Source organism: Podarcis melisellensis, assembly GCF_964234715.1.
Source record: "Podarcis melisellensis genome assembly, chromosome: 8".
Taxonomy (NCBI): Eukaryota; Metazoa; Chordata; class Lepidosauria; order Squamata; family Lacertidae; genus Podarcis; species Podarcis melisellensis.
In genome coordinates, this window is record NC_138540.1 from 3,123,767 (window position 1) to 3,149,127 (window position 25,361).

Below are 25,361 nucleotides of genomic sequence, written 5' to 3' on the forward strand. Positions count from 1 at the left end.
CATGAATCATACATATATTACATAGTTGTTTTAAGCTCCACCGAGCCTTAGACTTCCCTCCACTCCTTTGGTAAGTATCAAATAAATTCTGGAATCACATATTTTATCTCCTTTGCTTATTAGCCGTTCGCTGTTACAGTTATTCCAGTCCCGCCAGTGTCGTCAAAGTTCTACAATTAGTTCTTATATACGTCAAATATTTATTCCAGTTGTCATGAAATTTTTGTTCGTCCTGATCCCTTAATCTTCCTGTTATTTTAGCTAGCTCAGCATGGTTTATCATCTTGACTTGCCAGTCACTTTTACTAGGTATTACCTCCATTTTCCAGTTTTGTGCTAACATGGATATCATAATTTTTTAATAACTTTTTAAAAATATCTTTTCTCTCTCTTTTTTTAAAAAAAGTGTCCCTTGATTCTTTGAAAAAAATCAGGTAACCTTACTCTATCCACCCTTGCAAGGGGCAGATTTAGGAGCATGTGAGGCTTTTTTACAAGCACCAATCATCTTGAATACTGTAACTGATCTGTGGTACTAAATGTTTAGGTACAGTAGTACCTTGGTTTTCGAATGTAATCCATTCCAGAAGACCTTCGAGTTCTGAAACATTTGAAAACCGAAAACGCAATAGCCACCAGCTAGGCCTCGGGATCTTGCACTTGGCGGAAGTCACGTGGCATGTTCGACTTCTGAGGCCTGTTCGAAAACTGAAGCATTTATTTCTGGGTTTATGGCATTCAAAAACCAAAATGTTTGTTAACAGAGAAGTTCGAAAACTGAGGTACCACTGTATAGTAAATATGAGGATTTAATTAGAACTTCTTTGTTATAACTGGAATATGTTATAAGACAGCTTCAATGTGTCTTAGAAAGGAGGCTATGCAAGGGTTTAATTAGTGTTTATGTGTAAAGACTGTGTGTCAGACTTTGAGATCCATGGATATTGGAATGTGTGTACCTACCTCTGTGTATCAGCAATTAGCATGTGAAGAGCTAATTAATCTATGTAAATGTCCTAAGTGTGTACCAGTCTGTAATCCTACTCCATCAACAAGTGTTGATGAACTCAGGGGAACTCCTTTGTTACGTGACACCTGCGGGGATTACTCATTAGTACTGAAATCCTGGCCCTGTTGCCATATGCAAGGTGAGCATTCCACTTCTCATTATATGTGGTACATTTATGGCACCAAAATTGTGTCCCTGGGTTTCTCATCTTGCTAATGACACTGTAATCTCTGCATTCTGCAGAGGTTTACCAAATATTCTGGAAGAACAAGAACCATGGATTTTCCTTGTTCTTGTTTAACTCATGTTTAGCCAATGTTTAACTCATACTGCCCAGAAAATTTCCTGGAGAGTGTGTTGCTCAAGGTGGCTGATGTCTAGTCAAAGTCATAATTCCTGTGTGCTCCTTCAAAAAAAAAGAGTAAGCCATTTACAAGGGCTATTCATTCTCTTTGGAAGAATCCCAAACTGAAGAATCCCCAACTCTCCTCCTATGTTCTCCAACAAAATGCCAGGGAGTGAGGATGAAAAGGATGGGATGAAGTTTTATGACAGACAAGCTAACAGAAGCTAATTATAGTGGTACCTCAGGTTACAGATGCTTCAGGTTACAGATGCTTCAGGTTATAGACTCCGCTAACCCAGAAATAGTACCTCGGGTTAAGAACTTTGCTTCAGGATGAGAACAGAAATCGTGCTCTGGTGGCGCGGCGGCAGCAGGAGGCCCCATTAGCTAAAGTGGTAGCTCAGGTTAAGAACAGTTTCAGGGTAAGAATGGACCTCCAGAACAAATTAAGTTCTTAACCCAAGGTACAGGGAATGGTTTTACCAAGACTCTCCAATTACAGTGCTTTGGGGAATGATATGGAAGCAACATATCAGAAAAGAGCACAAAACTATGGTGTGTGTATGAAGTGAATCCTTTTTTCCCCTCCCACAATTCAACTTTAAAGGCACTTGGCACAGCCACCCTGCCCCATCCTGCCCGGCACAGCTGTCTGAAATCTGGCAGGTTTCATACTCTTAGAATTCCATCCATTTGCAAATTCCATCCATTTCTGCTAAAACATTTAAAAAAGTCATAGCCTGTTTTCCTTTTTAAATAAACTTTAACTTTAATTAATTTATATAGTTTTAAAAAATAGTTATATACTGCAGTTTCATTTTTATAAACTTAAATTTGTTTACACTACACACAACACACACACACACACACATTCCCATCAGTTTTGCCTTGTACAATATAGTTTTGTATGTTATCTTTGGTAACAATTTTGTATGTTATTTTTGTAGATGTAGCACATAGAAGTGCGTCATCTAAATTTGTGTTTCTACAACACAAAGTTAGATGACTCACTCCTTTTCGCCACGTTGCATTTGAAAAGGTTAATAAGTTAAGTTCACATTAAAATGTAAAACGACTCAAATTTCTTCCCCATCCACCGAAGAGGAGAGGGTTCCGCCTGTGCTCCAGTAATTCACATAGCACCTTGAATTAGCCTCTCAGACTTTTTCTGGTTATATAAATGTGGTGGATAGTTAACTGGCTTTATCACACAGAACTGCTTTAAGAGCAGTATTTCTTACTTAGTTTCACTAAGGTCTCCTTTGATGTAGTTCGCATAGAATTTTTGTAAAGGTTTTGATGGTAGTGCAAATTTGTTTGGTCTGGCTACAGTGGGCTTCAGAATTGCTCGAACATTGCCAGATACTTCCAGCAAAAGAACGTTAGGCATGTTTTGTTCCAATTAATGAGGCATTAAGATTGATGGGAGAGGTAATTAAGGTACAAGTCTATAGATTCTTGAATGCTGCTTAAGCAATTAGCATCCCCAAGGAACACAATCTGAACAGGAAATCTCCTTCCATGTAGAAGGCAAAAGTCCTCAACCTTCCTGGGCTGTGAAGGCCCATAGATAAAGATCAAAGAGAGGAGGGTTTTACTCATGTTTGCTAGAACCCATCTCAGATCTTCCGCATGATTCCCCGCCTTTGTGGATGCTCAATTGTGCAGAGAGAGCTAATGAAATCTTTTGAATTTCATTTTTTTAAGTTAACCTTTATTTTATTTTATATATACAAATACTTATATACTCCAGTTTTGTAAAATAAAAAATAAAAGCAGTTTTCAACAGTTCAACAGTTATATATATTCAATAAAAGCCACACAGCAAATTTAATTCAGAAATCACCAACTAACTATTATAGAAGTTATGTTATTTGTCTGCATGAGTGTTCAGCAAAAGTTTAAAAGTTACAGCAGAGAACACCTGCTGAAACTCAAGTGGAAGACTGCACTGAAGGTGGAATTGTGTTGACAACAGATGGGGATGGATGGTGTCAATTTCAGTTTCTCATTTATCAAAGCCTATGTTTGGTTTGCCACATCTCCAAATCAGCCTGCAATTCTTAGTGCCCCAATGAAAATCTGCCACCATTTTAGGGTTCACTCAAGCTAATGTACAAGTTGGTTTGCAATTTTGCATAATACACGTTTTCCAGGCAATTTAGCCTAACACTGTGTTCTTGTATTTTATTTCCAGTAACATATGTAAGATTATGTACACTTCCCCTAAAATGTGAATTTTTGTACACATCATTCAGACAGAAAAAAATAAAATAAGCCCAAATTTAAAATAATCAATTCTGCTTGCTACATTTCCACTTCAGATTGCAAATGTAAATTAAAGGTAAAGGTAAAGGGACCCCTGACCATTAAGTCCAGTCACACGGAAACGCCGTTTACCTTCCCGCCGGAGCGGTACCTATTCATCTACTTGCACTTTAATGTGCTTTCGCACTGCTAGGTGGGCAGGAGCAGAGACCGAGCAACGGGAGCTCACCCCGTCGCGGGGATTCGAACTGCCGACCTTCTGATCAGCAAGTCCTAGGCTCAGTGGTTTAACCCACAGCGCCACCCACGTCCCACCAAATGTAAATTACTTAGGTCCATATTAAAACATGACATTTCTTCCCCTTTCGGTACAGGAAGAAGAGTTATTTTTGTTTTTGTATGTGTGTTTTTGGCGGGGGTGGTCACATTAATTCAAATAGAAGAAGGCGTTCTCTTTGATTTTGCCTCTCTTTGATTTTGCCTCTTGGGCATATATAAATGTGATAGATTCCTTGCTCTCATTACCACAGAACACTCCTTTATTCTAGCAGCCATTTCTTAGCAAGAAGTGCTTTCAGTCTACACAGCAAAAAGTCAAGATGGTAAGTGGATTAATGCTTTTGTGCCTCAATGAGGTCAGTGATCCAAACCTTTCACCTGTTGCAAAGGCTTATGTGGCAATGCAACTCTACATGCTTCAGTTTTCGAATGTGGACTCTAAATGGCGGGACCTTCATTTACTTTCCCAGATGGCATACTCATCCTGGTATCCAATATAGAAAACATATTTTGGGCTGGAGCCGTACTTCATTAATCTCACGTAGAAAAGCATTTACAGCCTTGCGTCTTCAGTGTATGCCCTCTGCAAAGCTAGTGGGGAGATTCAATAACGCCCCTGTGCACCAAAGACTCTGCATCTGTGAGTCGGGAGACACGCAGGACATTCCATCCCATTTGTTACTGTGCCCTTTATAGACAAAAATTCATTCATTACATCCTTTCCTCTCTTTCCCCTTGAGCAAATCTCTATTTTGCTGGCTGGCAATAACATATTTATTACTGCACAGGTTGCAAAATTTGCCTTGGCTGCAAGTAAGTTGAGCGCTAGGCACCAAGACACGTATCATAAGGGGGAGTGTGAGATGTGGAGTGCTTAACTTAGGCAGGTGTGATTTTTGAATTTTTGCTTTGCTGTTCTTGTTGTTTAGTTTTAAATCAATTATTTGTATTCTATGCATTGTGACCAATTGTGGCAGCTTATAGCTTTTATCAATAAATATTTCATTCATTTATTAAAATGTAAATAACCACAAAGTTCTAGTGGAGTCAAAGCTTAGTGTAAACTCTCAAAGCAACTGAAAACCTGTTTTGCTGAATTCTTCCCCCTTCCCATTCCTCTTTTTCAGAAAGTTGCTCTCATCCTGACCATGTTATGCATCACCTGGCTGGGCAAGTGCCAAGGCTCCTGTGTCCGAACCATAAATAAAGCAGAGGTTAAAGATGGTAAAGTTATTGAATGGCCTACTGATTTGTGCAATTGATTATTTCATGCTTGGCTTAAAAAAAAAAATTGATCCTGACTCAGGATTAGGGATGTGAGAGAAATTCCATTCAGTTTGCATTTGAAGGTGAATCTATCAAATTATCAATTTCTAGAAGACATGAGAAACAAAACAAAGTCTTCCTTTGCAATCTGCAGTTATATGAATTTTGCAAGGCAGTTCTCCAAGCAAATAGTGTTTACAGAAATGCATATGCTAGGTAAAAGTGTGTGTAAGAATGAACATATTAGCAACAATATAAAAATAAATGCAATATATATATTGGGAGAAATCACTTGCAAAAATGGGGGCATTAGTCAAAACTGCATACAAAATGTGCTTATTATGAAATATTTGCACTAGCAATGTTGAACAATTTTCATGAAGAAAGAGCAGGGCCTGCACACTCAAGCAAGCATTTCCATAGGCTTCGACCTACCCCTACTTGCTGGGACAAGGCACCAGATGGCCAAATTCATGGAGATCCAGGCTTGGGCTGAGTCAGGTTGAGAGAGCCCTAAATTGCCCTGGGTTGAATGAGGCCTCCAGAGCAATGAAAAGCTGTCAGGAGACAGCATGTCCAGAATGAAAACTGCAGAGGTCAGCTTCACCACCTTGTTAAAAACAACAGCTAAACATTAACTCCCCACCCAAATTGATTCAGGACTGGTTCGTGGGTGGGAGGGTTGATTCCTAGATTGTCCTGGATCAGGTGAAGGGTGTTTTGGAAAGCATTCTTTTGGATTCAGTGGCAACAGCAACAGTAGTGGAGAGAAGTTCACTGCCTTTATAGTGTCAGGCTCGAACACAGCATAAAAAACAGTACTTTTAGCAGAATAACATAGCATAAGCAAGATAAAATACTTCCCCCTTCAGTTATCAGGAGCACCAGAGGATAATAACAGAGAGATTTTAGCTGGCCAGTACACAGCAGGAACAGATCAGCGCCTACGTCAAAGCTCAAAGGTCAGATCCTATCAGGAAGATTGACATCCCCGAGAGGCTGCATGCTGGCTGGACTGACATCCACACCCTGCCAGCACTTATCCCTGAAGCACATTAGCAAATCAGGGCAATAAAGCAACCCCTGAGAGTCCTAAAGGGTGTAACCTTTTAGGATGGGCCAATAATGAAGCAGGAAGACTTGTATAAACCAAGAAACCTATCTCCTCAGTATAAAAAATTCTTCCGCAATAGGTTTTCCCTATAGAGGGGAGAGTGTGCACAGCCTTACAATGTACCAGGAACTATTCTTATTTCCTGATCCATGCACTTGATCAGTTACCATCCGTATTTTGGTCCTTTGGTTTGCCTTCTGGGCATACCTTCTCAAACTGTGTTTTGCAGGATTGCCAGAGTTGCCCTCCTTCAGTATCCAGTCCCCTCTTCAGGTTCCCTAAAAATTAAAGATTTGAGTGGGCAATGGTGTGTATCTTCTCTTTCCCACAGGAGTGGGGAATCTGTGGACCATCACTCTCACCATCCCCAGCCATTAATCCGCTGGTGGGTGGAGTCTAAAATGCAAATTGGAGTCTAAAAACACCTGGAAGGTTGAAGCTTGTCCATCCCTGGCCTAATATACAACTTGGTGAATGCACACACATGCACCCAAAGGCACCAGCCAGACCACAACCTGTCGTTTCATCAACCGTTTCATCAACCACCTTAGCTGCAGAGGTGCATTTTGAAACCATTGGTTGTGGTGATGGGCATCCATGCAGGCGGGGGTGGGGGGAACCACTGCCCTCTCTCCCAGATGCCTCATAATTTCCAGATCCCCATTTTTATTTTTTAAAAGTGGGAGGAGAGTGCATTTCTAGCATTTGTATAATTTGAACTTTCAGGCAAGATGTACAGGTGCTATTCTTCTCAATCTTGGGAGGTAAACTAGTCTGTTCCCCCAGGGGGAGAACAGGAGCAACTGGGACTCAGAAACAGGCTGTCTCCCACAGTGGGAAGAGCCAGACTGGAGAAATAAGCTGTGGGTGCTGTTAGAGGCTGGGCAACCATGAGAGTGTGGTGCCAAGTGGTGACAATTTCCCCAGGTTATCTTCTGATTTGAACAGCTGCTTTTTGTTGCATTTTGGAAGTGCGGGCCCTGATGCCGATGAACCTGACCGTGTTCTCCCTGCCATCTCTAGGATCAGTCATTCCTCCAGATGGATGCACTTCTCCTTTGGATGGGACAAAACACGCAATGGGGTCTGAGTGGAATGGAGCTAACGGCATGAAATGCACATGCAGCAGAAGCGGAGCAGAATGCTGTGACACTAGGTAGGAAAAAGTAAAACATTGGCACTGGGCCTATTCATGCATTGCCTGCATTGGCAGGGGGAGAATCTCCCTCTGTCAGTGAGTAGAGGCTTGGTCAGTTATGCATCAACCTCCCCCCCCGCTCCAAAAAAAAGAGGACACAGATTTACATGTGCTACTTTATATGTATAGGTGCAAATTTTAAAACAGTTAGAAATACAAGGCATTATAATCATCATCATCATCCTGCCCTTCCTCCCCCAGGAGCCCTTGGCAGCATACAGAAGTAGAATTTAATAGAGAAACAATGCAAATATTTTAAAACAGATTAAAACATTCTAAAAATCAATTACAGCTTTAAAATCAATTGCAGCTTTAAGAGAACATTGTAAAAAACAATTTAAAACATTCTTTCATCCAAAGCTCTTAGGGCTGCCTGGAATAGTATTTTGAAGCTACCAAATCGCTCTCCCTTCTGACAATTCTTAATCTTTAAACCAATGCAGCTTTTTCAACAGAGGGCACCTTCAAAGAGAGGACTGTCCTCTGTATAGTGGGACCCGGGGAGGCTGGTGCCCATGGAGACTGGCAGGGCAGGCGTCAGGGAGGCCAACAGGATTAGGCACCAAAGCAAATGGCTGGCAGAACTGGAGCTGATGGTAGAGCCAACTCATTGCCGTTTTATTCCCCTACTCTTCCCTGCTGAGTTATACAAAGGCAGCACTGAGGGCTTATCCACATGTACCTTTTGCCCTGCTCTTTCCTGGCATGGTCCATGGCTGAAAGCACCATTTTTTTGCCTTGGAGCTTCCCCTGCAAAAACCCACACTTTAAAGCTCAAGCACAGCAAATGGTGATTTGGGTTTTTGTGGGGGAAGCTCTGGAGCAAAAGAAAGGGGCACTCGGAGACAGAACTTTAAAGCAGGGGTCGGCAAGGTATACCTTGCCTGGGCTGGTTCACTCCAGCAGAGATCCCTCCGTGGGCTGGATCACCTGTGTGCATGAGCGCACACATGATTTCCGGCATCCGCGTCTGTGCAGACATGATTTCTGGTGCCGCGGAAGCGAGTCCCCACGTACCGATTTAGTGCAGCGCGCAGGGACTTGCCGAGAGGGCAGTTCGTGGGCCGGTTAAACGACCCCCGTGGGCTGCTTGTGGCCCATGGGCCTTAGGTTGGCAACCCCTGCTTTAAAGCATGGGCTGTGCCTAGGAAGTGCAGGGGAAAGTAAGTGTGGAGAAGCCCTGAGACAAAGAAGACTGACAGGCAGTGCCATTCCCTGGAGTGGCTGTCAGCAAGGAGGCAGGCGCTGGCTGAGGACCTCCTGAGCTTGCCTTAATGGACTGCCCGCCACGGAGCCGGACACCGCGAGTAGCCCCTCTCGTTGGTGTTGTGGCACCACATTAAGATTGCAATGCTGTATAGCGATGCGCTTATCGAATTGACTCCCATGATCTATCAAGCGGAACCAGGGGCAAAGGACATGCAGTTAGAAGGAAAGGACAGGGTGAGCAGAGGGATTTCTTTTCAGGACCAGAACTGAGCAGAGCTCACACATCCATTCCACACAGAAGTCCACTCCTGGTTAGCCTTCTCCATTTCAGCCACATGTTTAGGACCTTGGCTTTTTTGTTGCTGTTGGTAAGCAACTGGGAGGCAGAAGCAGCTGTATTTGAAGAACTGCTGCAAATCACTAGGGGAATCAGTCTGCCAGTAGAGCTTGATCTACCTTCTGCCCACACACCAGGGGAAGGCAAGCTGCTGAACTCCACGTTCAACTCCTACTTTCACCAGTCCTGACCAGCATAGCTAATAGTCAGGGGTGATGGTAGCCTTGTTGGCTACTCCCAGTATATACACTTAGTGCCAATCCACATTTGCCTGAAAAATCCTGACTCGCTTTGCTTGGTGGCTCCATGAGTGCACTTTCTACTTCTGTCCTGGAACCCTCTCCAGGAAACCAGGTGTCTTTGTGCACACTGGGGTTGTGCATCGCCAGATTTTTCTGAGTATCATCTGCCTTGCTCCACCCTCTGGGGGGTCAGTGTGGGGGTTACCTGTGGCTAAAAGGTAAAGAGAATAAGCTAAGTTTCCAGGACTCTTTGCTCCCCCCTCCAAATATGTTATTAAGAGGGTTTCTAAAGGCACTCTAGGCTTCTGGCCTTCTTGCTCCAAACTTATCACCTCTGCATTCTCTAGAACGGCCTTTCAATTTTTTAAGAGGGAAGGTTTTGCAATTATGCAGAAAGATGTGATACAATCACAGCGTGAGTGTTTTATTGCATAACAGGGTCATCTGGAAAATGAGGGGGAAATCCCAGGTCCCAGACAGGCAATAACTGGGGGGGGGGGGGTGCAGTTCAATGGTGGGAATCTCTAATAAAAAACTATTGCCAGGGAGGGGGTATGTAAAGAAAGGGAGGAGGTGGGAGGAGACGGCCCCTGCCAGCAGATCTGCAGAAACTTCCAAAATCAGTTTGTGTGGACAGGCAGAGTCCCACAAACCCTGGGCGCCCCCCCCCCCCGTGTGGAATAACAACTCAAGACAACGTGTTATGGGATTAAAACTGGCCACAACTTTATTATATTTCAGATGTGGGTAGACCTTGGCTCAGGCATTGGGCATTTATCCCTCCCAGTTCCCCGCTGGGGATCTGGGGAACATCAGGGTTATCCAGTGGGGGGGGGGATGGGTTGGCTCTGGAGAACATATGTTCAAGCAGAGAGAGCCCGCCCCCGTTACGCTGCCGTCGCGGGGGAGAGCAATGACAACCTCTAGGTGTATGGTCAAAGCCTCACCTCAAACAACCCCTTTAACGGGGAACCCTGGTATCGCCGGCGCAAAGAGGAAGGGGGCGTGGATCACTGCTGCACCCCCCCCCCCCATTCAGGGAAGATAGACAAAAGGATTCTGCCCAAGGCCTGAAACCGCCAAAATTGTGACATTTTGCTACAGGGAAGGCAAAATCTGCCAATGCAGGAAAATTCCTTTCCAGCCCTTCAACAGCAACCCTGACGTAGCAGCGCCCGCATACCTATGGAGAAAAGGTTAACCTGCAAAAGAAGTCTTAACTGAGGGAGGGCAGGGTGGGAGAAGCTCTGGAGCCTACTGAAGATTCCCAGGTACTATCCTCCCTCTATTGTGTGGGCAAGTGGTCCCTCCCCCTACCTGGCCTGATCACCTTGGTAACGCCTCCCCATGCGGGATTGGGCAATTGACTGAGGTAGGTGGAGACCTCCAGATATCCCAGCTGGGGGAGGCGAAGCCAAGCCTGCGCTAATGGTGCCGCATAGGGTCCAGGGGCTGCACGCGACCACGCAAAGGGCGCCCCCCATTTAATGTGGGGAGCGGTCATTATCAAGTGGGCCAAATCTCTCTTCAGGTTTTCTGGCAAGATCAGATTTTCTCAAGAAACTTATGGCACAGCTGCAGAACAGCATGAAAAGCTCTAGGACCCAGAATAATTAGTTGGTACACAATATGATCAAAATATGAGTCAAGCGAATGTGAATGTGGACCTATGAGTAGACAGGCAGAGACTGCACTGAAAGGTGTTAGCGATAGCTAAACTGGTGTGTCATTTTAGAGCTTCTTTAAAGGCTGTTGCAATTCAAGACAAACCTTGTTTCATACTTAGTGCTTCTTCTTTTATTAGCATACCCACAGGGAAATGATGATGCTTCGCAGCTGAATTTTGAAGCTATAAAAGTGAAAGGGGACCCATCACAACTGTGTTTTGAAGCTATACAAACCTATTCTGTTCCCTTCATTTTGGAGAACCTGAATAAATCAGTCAATGTCTTGATCTCTGCCTCTTTTCTTCCATGAGTGCCAAAAGGATGAGTGTATCTTTATTGAATGAAATGGCTGAAGCCTCGTCAGGTGGAGGGTCTATCAAAGGGCTGGCCTGGGTCAATTTTTCATGTGTCCATTCCTACAATCTTTCTATTTCCAGATTTAACTGTGGATTCTGTTTCCTAAATCTCTTAGAAAATCCATACTTAAATAATATTTAAATGTGTGTTTTACCACAAAATACATGTTTAAATGTTGTATCTCAGCCCTTAAACACCTTTTATCAAAGATTAACAAATCTAAAAATGCATTTTAGGTAGGTTTTTGAGCCAAGAACTGAATCTCAGGTTTTGCAAGAGGAACAAAATTTGAAGTGTAATTATAATCCATGTATAAGTTTGGGAAGTAAGCTGAGGTTTCAGTCGTGTGGGTGCTGCTTTGCAGGGGCTTTCCTTGGGGCAAAGGCACTGGCAAAGCAGACAAGGCCCTGAACATTCGCTTTCCTTTTTCCCAACTGACATTCCTTCCCACCCTTCTTCCTACTCTGACCTTCTTCCCATTCACCTCTCCTTCTTGTCTGATGCCCCACCCCCTGGCAGCCTAGGATCACTCTGGGCAGCCTGGGGTGATCCCCCTAGATTGGTCTGGTTCCAGGGTCAGACTCTGGTAATCTTTGGTAATATGCGCCAAGTGAGCCCAAAAGTTGGCACCCCAAAATGGATCTTCTCAAATTTGCGCCCCCTTGGCTCAGTGCCCTGTATAGGGGAACCACTCGCACCACCCTAAATCTGGCACTGCTGGTTCTTGAACCAGGATTTGGTGGAGTTGGGCACCCAGCCACAATCCCTACCTGACAAATTCACATTATTTTGGTTTGGTTCCTCTGCCAAGGGATACTGAGGTCTCCCAAACCTTGGCCAGTGAGGAAATTAAGACTCCACCAGCCTCAGAATGCAGTCCTTCCCTGGAGCTTCTTGCCTTCCAAGAGTGGGAGACATTTAATCTACAGGTTCAGAATCCCTGGGAGGTGGGTGCCACATTTATGAGTGTCTTTGTGCATGCAGGGCATGTATGCAATTACTCATGCATTCACCACCCATCACAATTATGTGCAACCACACAGCGACAATGCACAATGTAACATACACACAAAATATCTGTTATTTTTGTAAGCCACTTAGAGACTGTTTTAGTATTAAGCTGTATATAAAGATATGAAATAAAGAAAGGATAAATAAATAATATTGGGGAAAGGCTATTACATACCCTGCCACTGTCTTCTCTTTAGCCTTTCCTCATAGGGCTTGTTTCTATACTGCTGCTGACTATATATGCCCCCACCCCAATATCACGAGGAAACGTGGTCAGAGATACTCATTCAAAGAACCAAAAAGAAGGAGACATCCACCATTTCAAACCAATAAATCTATCGCAAAATCACACAGATCAACTTTTCAGATTACATGCCTTTGTTTATGGGTCGTAAGATGTGTAACAGGTGATTTGTGGGACCACAGGGGATAAAGTATGTCACATCACTAGGTTTTCTAGGGCAACTTGTCTGTCCTGCGACTCTGGTTCCAAATTCCTGCAGTAAACACTCCTAGATACCTATCAAGCAGCTGGCCTAAGGTTAGCTGGAGAAAACGTCAGACTAAGATGCTGCAGGTAACAAGTCTCTGCTGGCTTGACAGGCTTTTTCATTTAATAAATTTATAAAGGGCACAAAAGGTACGATTTTGAAACAATAACAGAGTAAAATAAAACTTAACAATACATAATTCCAGGGTGGCAGTAAGGTTGGTAAAATTTATAAAAGCAATGAAAACACTATAAAAACATACTGGGAAAATAAAATAAAAACAAGTCTTTGCCATCAAAAAGATACCAGGACATCCTATATGGGAAGAGCTGAGAAGCACACAAGGTTGCTATTTAGCAGAGATCCAGATATTTATTTTATTTTATTGCATTTGCATGGTTCTCCCTTTCTTCATCTAATCCCCACAACAACCCGAAGAGGTAGGATGGACTGAGGGGCAGAGAGACAGACCCAAGGTCCTAGTCTGACACTCTAGCCACTACACCACACTGGCTCTGAGGGGACATGCACTGCTATGGTGCTCAGGTCCTCCTTGTGGGCTTGTCATAAGCATCTGGTTGGCTTATGTGGGAAAGAGTGTGCTCTGCAATTCCCGTGCTAGGGATCATTAGGGAAGGCACTGGAAATAAAGCTGCTGATATCATGAAGCTGTTAGGCAAATGTATGATGCGATGGCATTTGGAGTATTGTGCACAGATCTGGTCACCTCACCTCCCAAAGGATATTGTAGAGTTGGAAGAGAGCGGCCAAAACAATTAAGCAGGTAGAGAAACTCCTCTGCAGGGAAAGGTGGGTGGCTGGGTAGAGAACAGGTAGGCCAGAGGTAGCGTCAAAGAGGTCTGTGCATTTACGCAGAGCATGGAGAAAGTGGAGAGAGAGAACCTTTCCTCTCTCTCGCTCATAACAATAAAACTGTTGGACATCCAATGAGGCAGAACGTTGGAAGATTCAGGACACATAAAAGGAAGCATTTGTTCTTACAGCACACAGATTAATTATGGAACTTTATCACCCAGAAGACAGTCATGGTCACCAGCTTGGGTGGCTTTGGGCCTAGTGGACCAATTCATGGAGGAGAGGGCTATGGGGGCTACTCACTCTGATGGCTCGGATGTCAGAGGCACTATGTTTCTGAATGCCAATTGTAGGAAACCACAGGGGGGCGCTGTTGTGCTCAGGTCCTGCTTGTGGGTTTCCCATCAGCCTCTTGTGGTTTTTTAAATATTATTTTTCATATTTTTTAACATTACAAACGTCATTTGAAACAAAATAACAAACTCCCCCCCCGCGTGGTTTTCAAAATGTACTTTTTTATATTTACTGCATTTGATTACATTTATCTAACTTTAATTTGATCCTTTTTTTTAGTCTTTTGGTTTTTGCAAATTACAAGTGTTATAAAAATCCTGCTAACGTCTTTAAGTGTTTACAATGTTCTTTAATATAGTCTATGTATTTTTTCCATTCTGTATTAAATTTGTTGTCCTCTTGGTGTCTGATTCTTCCAGTCATCTTTGCCATGTCAGCCTATTCCATCGCCTTCATAATCCACTCTTCCTTAGTTGGTGTTTCCTCTTCCTTCCATCCCTGGGCATAAAGCATTCTCACAGCTGCCATCATATACATAAACAGTCTTTTTATATCCTTTGGTAATTCTTCTCCTATTATACCTCTTTAAAAGGTATAAATAAATAAATAAATAAATAAATAAATAAATAAATAAATAGTTTTTAAACAAAAGTTATCTTAAACATTTTTTTCAATTCATTATATATAATTTCCCAGAATGCCTTTGCCTTTTTGCGTGTCCACCACATGTGGTAGAATGTGCCTTCTTTCTCTTTACACTTCGAGCATATGCTAGTATTATTTTTATATATATTTATGCTAGTCTTACTGGGTCAAATACCATCTATACATCATTTTCATATAGTTCTCTTTTAACGTACAGCATTCTGTAAATTTCAAGTCCTCCTTCCACAGTCTTTCCCAATCTGCAAGTTGTATATTATACCCCACATCTTTTGCCCAGTGGATCATTAATGATTTTACCTCTTCTTCTTTAGTTTCCCATTCCAGCAATAATTTATACATTCCCATCAGCCTCTTGTTGGCCACTGTGAGAAAAGGTAAGAGGAGGCATGATAGAGGTGTGTGAAATCATTTCTGGTATGGAGAAAACAGGTAGAGAAAAGTTTTTCTCCCCGTCTCTCTCACAGAGATGAACTCGTGGTCATCTAATGAAACGGAAGATTCAGGGAAGATAAAATGACGCATGCTGCCCATAGTTAAATTATGGAAACGTCTCACATGGGAGGCAGTGATGGCTACCAACTTGGAGGGCTTGAAAAGAGGATTGGACAAGTTCATGGAGGGTAAGGCTACTAACTCGGATGGCTGTCTTCTCCCTCCACTTTCATGAGCCGTAGGCTTCTCAGTAGGCGTTGTGTTGGCGGCTGTGAGAACAGGATGCTGGACTGGGGAGGGCCATTGGCCGGATTCAGCAGGCTCTTCACACAATGCATAAAGTGATGGAAGCTGCTCCCACAAGTTGTAATGATTGCCACCAATTTGCTAAATTTAGGTAAGTGTGGATTTTGAAGGTGGCTGTATTTCAGTTCTCTTGCTGTTTTGGAAAGTGCAAATGTGAACTGAATCAAATTCCCCCCCCCCAAGAAAAAGTGGTAGCCACTTTCACCCAAGAGTGGCCTCTAAAAATGCCAGGCGCTGGGGGGCGGGTTTCCTACTGAGGAGTGCTATTTTTCCCATTACAATGCAGGGGAAAGAATGGGGGGAAACTATGGTACACAATCAAACAACATTGTTAATGTCCAACAAAAGCCGGGGAGGGGGGGTATAATTCTTTACCACACCCGGAAAAGGTGTCAACAAAAATGCCAGGTGGATCTCATTAGGAGGGTGTTCCACAAAGCATCAACAATGCCCACTTTGAAACTGCCTGGCTTCAAATCCTGACCTGGTATAAATTCACTAGTCATCTTCCTCTCAGCCCAAATTCTGTGACTCTGCCCCGACCCAATCCAGCTAAAAGAACTGCTATTTGCAGTGCTCAAAGTTGGGCCAACTCTGTCTGCCTGAAAAGGATGGTTGCTTACATCCATTTCATCATGCCCTGCTTATTCCCACCCTATCCCAACTCTACAGCCCTCGTTGTCAGGTAAGTTATTGTTCCCAAGCCATCTCCCCCTCAAATGACACCCCATTTCAGGCCCCTCTCCTCAGTGGGCAGCCCTCTCTTTCCATAGCCTGTTGTTGTGAATATCTGGCACTAAACTTCATGCAGGCTTCACTTTGCCAGTGATATTTTACAAGCTCTTCCTGTTCTGGTTTCTGCATGTTCTTACCAAGAAACAGATCTGAAGACGATTCAGCTGATAATACTCTGCCACCTACTCTAGTGTTCTCCGTGCAAAGAGAAAAAAGGCCCGGCTGAGACAGAAGCAAATGTTTTCTTCAAAACAAACATGATGTGGGCACAATAGTACACCACGAACGCCAGGTCAAGGGAGACTTTCCCCTCAGCTTTGCCTCTCCACCTTCTCCTTCGTATAAATGTAGGCAGTGGATTCCCTGCAGGCTTAAGCGAGGGACACACTCTTGCTCTCCACTGCTACCAGAAACTATATCCAATGGTTTGCTGAATCTGGACTAGGTAAAACTGTGCAAAGGCCACCCTAAAGTTGATTTATTTCAAGGCAGGGGAGCTACAAAGGCATTCAGAATTTTGATGCAGTACATCAAAGACTGGAGACATTATATATATATATACTTGTAAACTGCTCTGATACTTTTGTATGAATAGCAGTATATAACAATTATGTTCAAAAACATACAATAAAAATATTAAAATATTAAAATAAGAAAACTATTATGGAAAGGTGTGTTTTTAATAAGACTGATGGAATAGAAAATTTTCAGGAAGCATCTGAAGTCTGAAACAGAAGGCACCTGCTGAATCTCTGTTGGCAGAGTATCCCACAATACTGGACTTATGACACTAAATGCTCAGTTTCTTGCTGTTGTCAAATGAGCCTTATCAACCCTGCAGATGATCTCAGGGATTGAGCTGTGACAGAAGGGGTCCCTGAGTTATGCTGGACCTGAGTTGTTCAGAGTGTTGTAAATTAAGTGGATGGGCAGCCAGTGCAGATGTTTTAACAGTGGTGTCCCATGTTCTCAGCCAGATGGCCCCATCTGCATTTAGTCCATTATGATGCTTAGGTAAAGGTAAAGGGACCCCTAACCATTAGGTCCAGTTGTGGTAGACTCTGGGGTTGCGGTGCTCATCTTACTTTATTGGCCGAGGGAGCCGGCGTACAGCTTCCGGTTCATGTGGCCAGCATGACTAAACCACTTCTGGCAAACCAGAGCAGCGCACGGAAATGTTGTTTCCCTTCCCGCTGGAGCAGTACCTATTGATCTACTTGCACTTTGACGTGCTTTTGAACTGCTAGGTTAGCAGGAGCAGGGACCGAGCCACGGGAGCTCACCCCGTCGCGAGGATTCGAACCACCAACCTTCTGATCGGCAAGTCCTAGGCTCTGTGGTTTAACCCACGGCGCCACCCGTGTCCCTTCATTATGATGCTTAGTCCTTCTAATACATGCCTGCTTCTGCCTATTCTGTTTTCTGTCTGATTATTACTTCTTACTAAATCTCGCCAATAATCATGGGCCCAGCCAGGATGCTGGGCCAGGTGGGCCATTGGCCTGACCTAACAGGCTCTTCTGACGCTCAGATGTTCTGAAGAGAGCTTCGGTGTTTATCTGATCTGGAGGGAAGGAAATAGTGTTGCCTTTGCTGCAGTACTTCCCCTGATTACAAAAGGAGGTATATCAACTGAAGTTATTTCTGACATTGCTCATTCAATGATTGGCCCTTCCTTATGTTTTCATTAAAAAAAAAAACAACTTGGGCATGTAAGTGATCATGCGGTTTTCCTGATAGATCCAGAATTTTATGTAGACACGTCTCTTGATTTTTTTAAAAAACCCTTTGCTTCTGTTTCAGAAAGTGATCTTCCACCTGTCTATTTTGTTCATCTTTCTGGACTTGTGCCATAAACATTGCATCCATAATTCCTTTACCGCGGACAATAAAGATGGTAATATTTTCAAACACTCTTTTAGTTTGGGCAGAAGGATTGTTCCATAAGGAACAAGGTGGTCCTGGTACAGGTGGATCCACACCATAGGTATAAAGCATTTTCAGGGACTTAGCTTCCCCCAAGGAATAAAGGGAACTGTAGTTTTTTAAGCTTCCTAGGATTTACAGTTCCCATGGCCGGGGTGTCATTAGCTTTAAATGCAGGGTGTGGCTCTATGTGTACCTTGACCACTTGAAGTATCTGCTTTTAATGCAGATCTCACCCAGTTGGGGTTTCAGCTGAGCAAGGTGGGCTAATTATGAATTCAGGTTCCAGCAAGGGTAGCGTGGCATTTCAGCCAGGTGAGGCAAGCAAAACAAGGTCATCTTCCAGCAAGGCAAAGCTGAAATTCAAGTGGAGTGGGAAGCCTTCTAGATCTCTCCATATGGAGCTGTGGCAGCAAGCGGACACAGACTGAGGCTGCACCTCCAGCTGTCTCCACCTCCACCCATCAAAGTCTCTCCAGTGAAAGGGGCCTCGCCTGCTCCAGCAAGGCTAGGAATGCAACTCCCTTAAACTGGGGAACTGCCAGCAAAATGGGCTCCTTGTGTGCTAGAGCTCCCAGGACAGTGGAGGCGTTCTGGACCAATTCAAAGGGCAGCTGCTGCCTCACCCACTTCCTCTGCATTTTGTTCATGTGTGGAAAATGCCATGTGAAAAACTTTCTGACATAACTACTCAGAGACTCCTTAGCATCTGTGTAATCCCAGAGAAAGCAAAATATATATATCAGCCTGGTCCCGACTATGGCAACCAGATATATCACAGAAAATCAAAGAGTAGGCTCTGCCCGCTCACTTTTGAGCAGGGCACACAAGGGAGGGAAGGTGGGGACTGCACTGCTAGGGAAGAGTGCAGCCAGCTTTTACCCTCCCCCTTGCCGGGCAGTGATAGGCCGCTTCATGTTTGGATTTCATGGGTGACTTCTGACCACCACCGCAACCAACAGAGGAGCTGATGTCACTCAGCGGCCGCACGGGACACCCCACCCCCCGGCCACACTGGACCGCAATTGCCACTCCTGGTGAATCAGGTAAGTGGTCCTTTCCAGCCTTCTATGCTAGGAAAAGAGCTCTGAGCAGCAGTTCTTGCTTATTTGTTTGAAGGGACATTAGGCAATGCTGGCTGTTTAATGACCATTCATTCTTATTTGTTTGTGGGAGATTAGATGATGTTGCATCAAAGCAAGTGTTACTATCCCACACAACCCAGTACATTTCCCCATCACTTTCCTTCTCTCAGGTAGTCCAGTCTTTTGAGGAGGTGGGCTTGTTGTGGAAAACCTCCAAATCAACTTTAATTGTGCAACCTGATCTTGCCGGCATGTGACTGAATCCCACCTTAATGTGACAGTTGGAAGCTCCATAGAATCATACAATCATAGAGTTGGAAGAGACCACAAGGGCCATCGAGTCCAACCCCCTGCCAAGCAGGAAACACCATCAGAGCACTCCTGACATTACAGCTCCCTCTGACATTACTGATTTATCCAAATTATGTCAACAAGATTATATCAATTGTATCACTTTTGAGGAGTCTCTGCTAGAGAAATAAAGGTGGTTTATCTGCTATACCTCTGTATATCAGGTTACTATCAAACGTAGAGGAGCCGTATCAGAAAAGCAAACAATCTGGCAACTACATATTGATTGTAGTTCATTGTGACGAATGGCGGTTTCCCCAGATATACCTATAATTTCACTGACACTTGGAGGCTTGACACTAATGCAGAGGAAACTGGTTCCAGGTGAATGTACTGATTCTTATGATGCAAGCAAACATCCATCTGGGTCAGCATGGAAGACACCTGAGTGCATGAGTTGCGAGTGTAATAATGGCACCATGAGCTGCTGTTCCAGGTAGGCATGAGCTTCCAAATTATTGATCTCTCAGCAAGTGGGTTTCCAAAAAAACCCCACCCAACCCCAATTGCCGTGTGGCAGAGATTTGAGAGGAGGGTACCACACAACCCTCTCGGTTGTGACCTTCCTAACACACCACGCCCTCCGCCATGCAGCAATCAGCCTTGGGAATAAGGCTTCCATTTGAAAACAATCATAAAATAATAAAAGCTTAAATTAACCCCAGATTCATTAAATTAACATTGAACAAAAATGTTTATATTCTGTATTGGGTGGGGTGTAATTTTATAACAACCTCATTTTTCCTAGGAGCCAAGATTTAGTAAAAATTCTCTTATGTTTAAGAGAATTTTTACTAAATCTTGGCTCCTAGGAAAAATGAGAGCTCAAAAGGCTGTGGGAAGTAAAGACGGAACTTATGTTTGAACATGTTTTTGTTTTTTAGATATGGTGCCATTGCTCACTTAGAAGGATGCACTTTGTATCTTGATAAAGAAACGTGTACATACAAGTCTCATAAAATTAATGACCCCTCAAAACCATGTGATGTACCTTAAAAGCCCAGCCTGTCTTCTTGTCATGTTTATATCAGGACATGAATAAACTGAGTGATTGCACAGCTCTCAGTCTCTGACTTCTTCCTTTCAGCAGCCCACAAACTCATGTCTTTATTTTCACTGTGTGGAGTGGGGAGAGGTCTCAGGGCCAGGCCAGGCCATTTTGCAACCTGAGGTGGGACCATAAGCATGCACTGCAGACCACTGCCCCAGCAACTAATCTTGCTGTAGCCAATTGCACAAGTTTTAAATTAAAAGCCAGAAGGTTATCTGCCCACCTCCACTGTGGGCAACTTTGAAAGTGAGGACACAACTCTCCTGTTAATCACCTGATATCATTGTGACCGCAAATATCACCAACACAAATGGAATAGGAATATTTAAGCCTGGGAACCATTAGCAAATAATTATGCACAAGTTGTGCCATAAACAGACTGCTTCTACAATTAGGGATATCTTTGTGCATTAAGCCAGGGCAGTCGTGACAGGAAGGCAAGTGTGACAGGAAGATTCAAGGAAAATCAATATAGCATTTACACATTTCAGTGTAGTATAGCATAGTATCACAAAAATGTTTTGGATATACAACCAGAAGCAGTATCCATTCCTCTCTTCAAAAGCATTGGCTATTCTTCTACAGTTCTCCATGGCATAATGTTGTGAACAGGGATTTTCAACTCTGACAAATATGAAAAATCAGAAAACAGGAAGGCTTCTTTGTGTTGATGAGGAGATGAGTGTTCGTTTGCCTCAAAATAGACCCAATATAAATGAGATTATCTGGCAAAAGCAAGCTCACAAATCTCATTGAGTTTGAACACATACTTAAGGTACGAGGCTCATATATAATTATTTTGGGAATGATCCATGTTCTTTTGTAGCTGCATTGTTTTATACTTTCCAGATGCCCCATGATAATATTATAAAGTAGGTACATTCTGTGCTATAAATCAAGCACTGCTAGGAGTTGCTTCTTTTTGTTTCCCCATACATTTCTTCTCAATTAAAAAATTGGTGTGGCACGAGCAAATTTTTATTCTGAAAGTGTGGCCAGAAAGAAAAGTTCAAGAACTACTGAGCTAAGGGAAGGGAGCCCCAGGCTCACAGGCCCAAAGTGGCCCTCCAGTCCTTTCTCTCAGCCCTCAGGCAAGCCTTTCTCCAGGTCATGCCCTTCATGGGCGCTGCTCTGTTCTTTCCTTGAGTGCTTGGATTTGACTGGAATGTTTTCCTTGAGCTCTGGTGAAGTTTCCCATTTGCCTGTTGGAGAGGTGGGTACAGAAACATCTGACTTCTTCGTGGCTGGAATGTAGCCTCCTGTACAAAAGTAAGACTCACCTCTGTTGCTCTTCCCACGTTTGCCTCTAGCCCTATCCATCTCTGGCATTTGAAGCTTGGGATGTGGTCACCCAGGCTGATAAATGCACTCCCACAACCCCTATATTAAGCAGACACCATCTCTCAGGTGTACGTGACATGTCTATGCTAGAGGCATGAAAGTAGCTTGTTGAGCATCCATCTAAGACCCAATTGGTAAGGACATAGAACGTATTTTAATGTGATTGTGGCTATGAAAGAGTTAACAAGAAGCAAGATGGTAAGCACAAAGCTTTTGCATTCCACTATAACCAACTGTGGGTTGTATGCAACTAAATCCTACTCAGGGTAGACCCATTGAAATTAATAACTCTAAACCAGTCCTTGTATTGGATCCCACCCTGTTTGTTTAATCTGGATTTATTCCAAATTTTGAAAAGGAGTGGGGAAATCTGTCATTTTTTTTGTTTCTTTCAGTTTCTCATTTTTCTACTTCTGAGTTCTAAACATTTCCACACCAGTTTGTGAAACCTTTAAAAAAGTCACCATGAAAAATTCAGCAGCATTTAACTGCAACTTCCTCCTAATATACATCTTTCTATGTAATTTTACACATTTTATGCATTATACTCATGTTTCCAAAGTGACTTTCCTTTATATAATGCATCTTTGTATTCTAGTTTCAGTATAACAACAACAACAACAATTTATTAACAACAACAACAACAACAACAACAATTTATTTATACCAGGCTCAGGGCGGCTAACATCAGGTATAAAAACAATTGATTAAAATACAACTTAAAATCAGGATTAAAGTACAACTTAAAATGCAGCCTCATTTCAGTGGAAGCCCAGATCAAAATCTGTTTGAGGGGAGAAAACGTCATATCTTCACCAAGGCCAACTATCCAGACTGGTCATACGTGGGCCAGAAAAGAGCCAGGTAAGTCCGCAAATAGGGGTTCCATCACAGAAGGAAAAGGAAAGAGGGGGAGGGGATCAGGCTGATTCCAGGCCAAAGGCCAGGTGGAACAATTCTGTCTTACAGGCCCTACAGAAAGAAAAAGGGGAAAAGAGAGGACCCAAATAATTACGGCCCAGTCAGTCTGACATCAATACCAGGGAAGATTCTGGAGCAGATCATTAAGCAAACAGTCTGTGAGCACCTAGAAAGGAATGCTGTGATCACCAATAGTCAGCATGGATTTCTGAAAAATAAGTCATGTCAGACTAACCTGATCTCGTTTTTTGACAGAATTACAAGCCTGGTAGATGAAGGGAACGCAGTGGATGTAGCCTACCTTGATTTCAGCAAGGCATTTGACAAGGTGCCCCATGATATTCTTGTAAAGAAGCTGGTAAAATGCGGTCTTGACTATGCTACCACTCAGTGGATTTGTAACTGGCTGACTGACCGAACCGAAAGGGTGCTCATCAATGGTTCCTCTTCATCCTGGAGAAGAGTGACTAGTGGGGTGCCACAGGGTTCTGTCTTGGGCCCGGTCTTATTCAACATCTTTATCAACGACTTGGATGATGGACTCAAGGGCATCCTGATCAAATTTGCAGATGACACCAAACTGGGAGGGGTGGCTAACACCCCAGAGGACAGGATCACAATTCAAAATGACCTTGACAGATTAGAGAACTGGGCCAAAACAAACAAGATGAATTTTAACAGGGAGAAATGTAAAGTATTGCACTTGGGCAAAAAAAATGAGAGGCACAAATACAAGATGGGTGACACCTGGCTTGAGAGCAGTACATGTGAAAAGGATCTAGGAGTCTTGGTTGACCACAAACTTGACATGAGCCAACAGTGTGACGTGGCAGCTAAAAAAGCCAATGCAATTCTGGGCTGCATCAATAGGAGTATAGCATCTAGATCAAGGGAAGTAATAGTGCCACTGTATTCTGCTCTGGTCAGACCTCACCTGGAGTACTGTGTCCAGTTCTGGGCACCACAGTTCAAGAAGGACACTGACAAACTGGAACGTGTCCAGAGGAGGGCAACCAAAATGGTCAAAGGCCTGGAAACGATGCCTTATGAGGAATGGCTAAGGGAGCTGGGCATGTTTAGCTTGGAGAAGAGGAGGTTAAGGGGTGATATGATAGCCATGTTCAAATATATAAAAGGATGTCACATAGAGGAGGGAGAGGAGGGAATTATCAACCACAAAAATTCCTGGAATGCAAGCTTCTCTCTCGGAGCTGTTTTTCCCAAACGCTGCTCCCGTGAACCAGAGAATATATCAATCTGCGTTCACACTTTTAGCCCGAAATTTTCATACCTTGGGGCTCCGTGGCTTGTCTGTTCAGCTTCTGGCTGTACGCAGACGTTATCTTCCTGCCTTAGGTGCAGAGGTGCATCAACCTCTCATTGCAGACTTCCATGGAGCGAAGAAACCATCCTCTGCTACCATTGTTGGAATCAAGCCTTGTCAGAGGAATGTGCCACTCTGCTAGGCACCGGCTGATTTCCTTGTTGACCTCCCCGCTGCGACTCCCGGCAGGAAAACAGGTGAGGTCTCTTATCGGCGATCCCTCTCAGACGTGAAAAGAACACACCATTCCTTTCCCCCTCTTCCCTGCTATCCCCAGGGAGGGGAAAGAGACAGACAGAAATATATTTACATGCTTTTATTTCTGTCTTTTGCAGCAGTACAGAGAAACATGTCTGCACTCAACAGCAGAGAAAATATTCTCCTCCCATGTACTTCCAGTACAGGTCATATGACACACACTGAGCTAACATCCGGTGCTCAGTACAGTGAATGGACTGCCCCCTTGTTCCCATGGTAACAGTCACAAACATCCTGTTTGGCTTTCCAGCCAGCTGCTCGCTGCTGCATTGCTCCTTTTTTGGTAACAGTTTTCTGCTGCTCCAGAGAAGCAGACACGGGGCAATGGATCCAAACTACAAGAAAGAAGATTCCACCTAAACATTAGGAAGAACTTCCTGACAGTAAGAGCTGTTCGACAGTGGAATTTGCTGCCAAGGAGTGTGGTGGAGTTTCCTTCTTTGGAGGTCTTTCAGCAGAGGCTTGACAACCATTGGTGATCACAGCATTCCTTTCTAGGTGCTCACAGACTGTTTGCTTAATGATCTGCTCCAGAATCTTCCCTGGTATTGATGTCAGACTGACTGGGCGGTAATTATTTGGGTCCTCTCTTTCCCCCTTTTTGAAAATAGGGACAACATTTGCCCTCCTCCAGTCTGCCGGGACTTCGCCTGTTCTCCAGGAATTCTCAAAGATGACTGCCAGTGGTTCTGAGATCACATCTGCCAGTTCTTTTAATACTCTTGGATGCAGTTCATCTGGCCCTGGAGACTTGAATACATCTAGACTAGCCAAGTATTCTTGTACTATCTCCTTAGTTATTCTGGGTTGTGTTTCCTCTGCTGAATCATTTGCTCCAAATTCTTCAGGTCGGGCATTGTTTTCTTTATCGAAGAAGACTGAGGCAAAGAAGGCATTGAGGAGTTCAGCCCTTTCTGTGTCCCCTGTTTGCATTTCACCATCTTCTCCTCTGAGTGACCCCACTGTTTCTTTGTTCTTCCTTTTGCTACGAACATACCCATAAAAGCCTTTTTTGTTGCTTTTAACCTCTCTAGCAAGCTTGAGTTCATTCTGTGCTTTAG

The 25,361-nt window shown here is 43.6% G+C and overlaps 1 protein-coding gene and 1 long non-coding RNA gene across 2 annotated transcripts in view; both read left to right on the plus strand.

Moving 5' to 3' along the window:
• The window catches only part of LOC309375576 (small serum protein 2-like), a 101,178-nt gene that overhangs the window by 60,513 nt on the left and 15,304 nt on the right, over positions 1 to 25,361 (plus strand). The gene's annotated exons all lie outside the window — the stretch shown is intronic.
• Positions 17,846 to 20,466, plus strand: LOC309376341. The gene is made up of 3 exons (XR_014171173.1): positions 17,846 to 17,940; positions 19,730 to 19,841; positions 20,290 to 20,466. It is a non-coding gene; the product is annotated as an uncharacterized lncRNA (long non-coding RNA).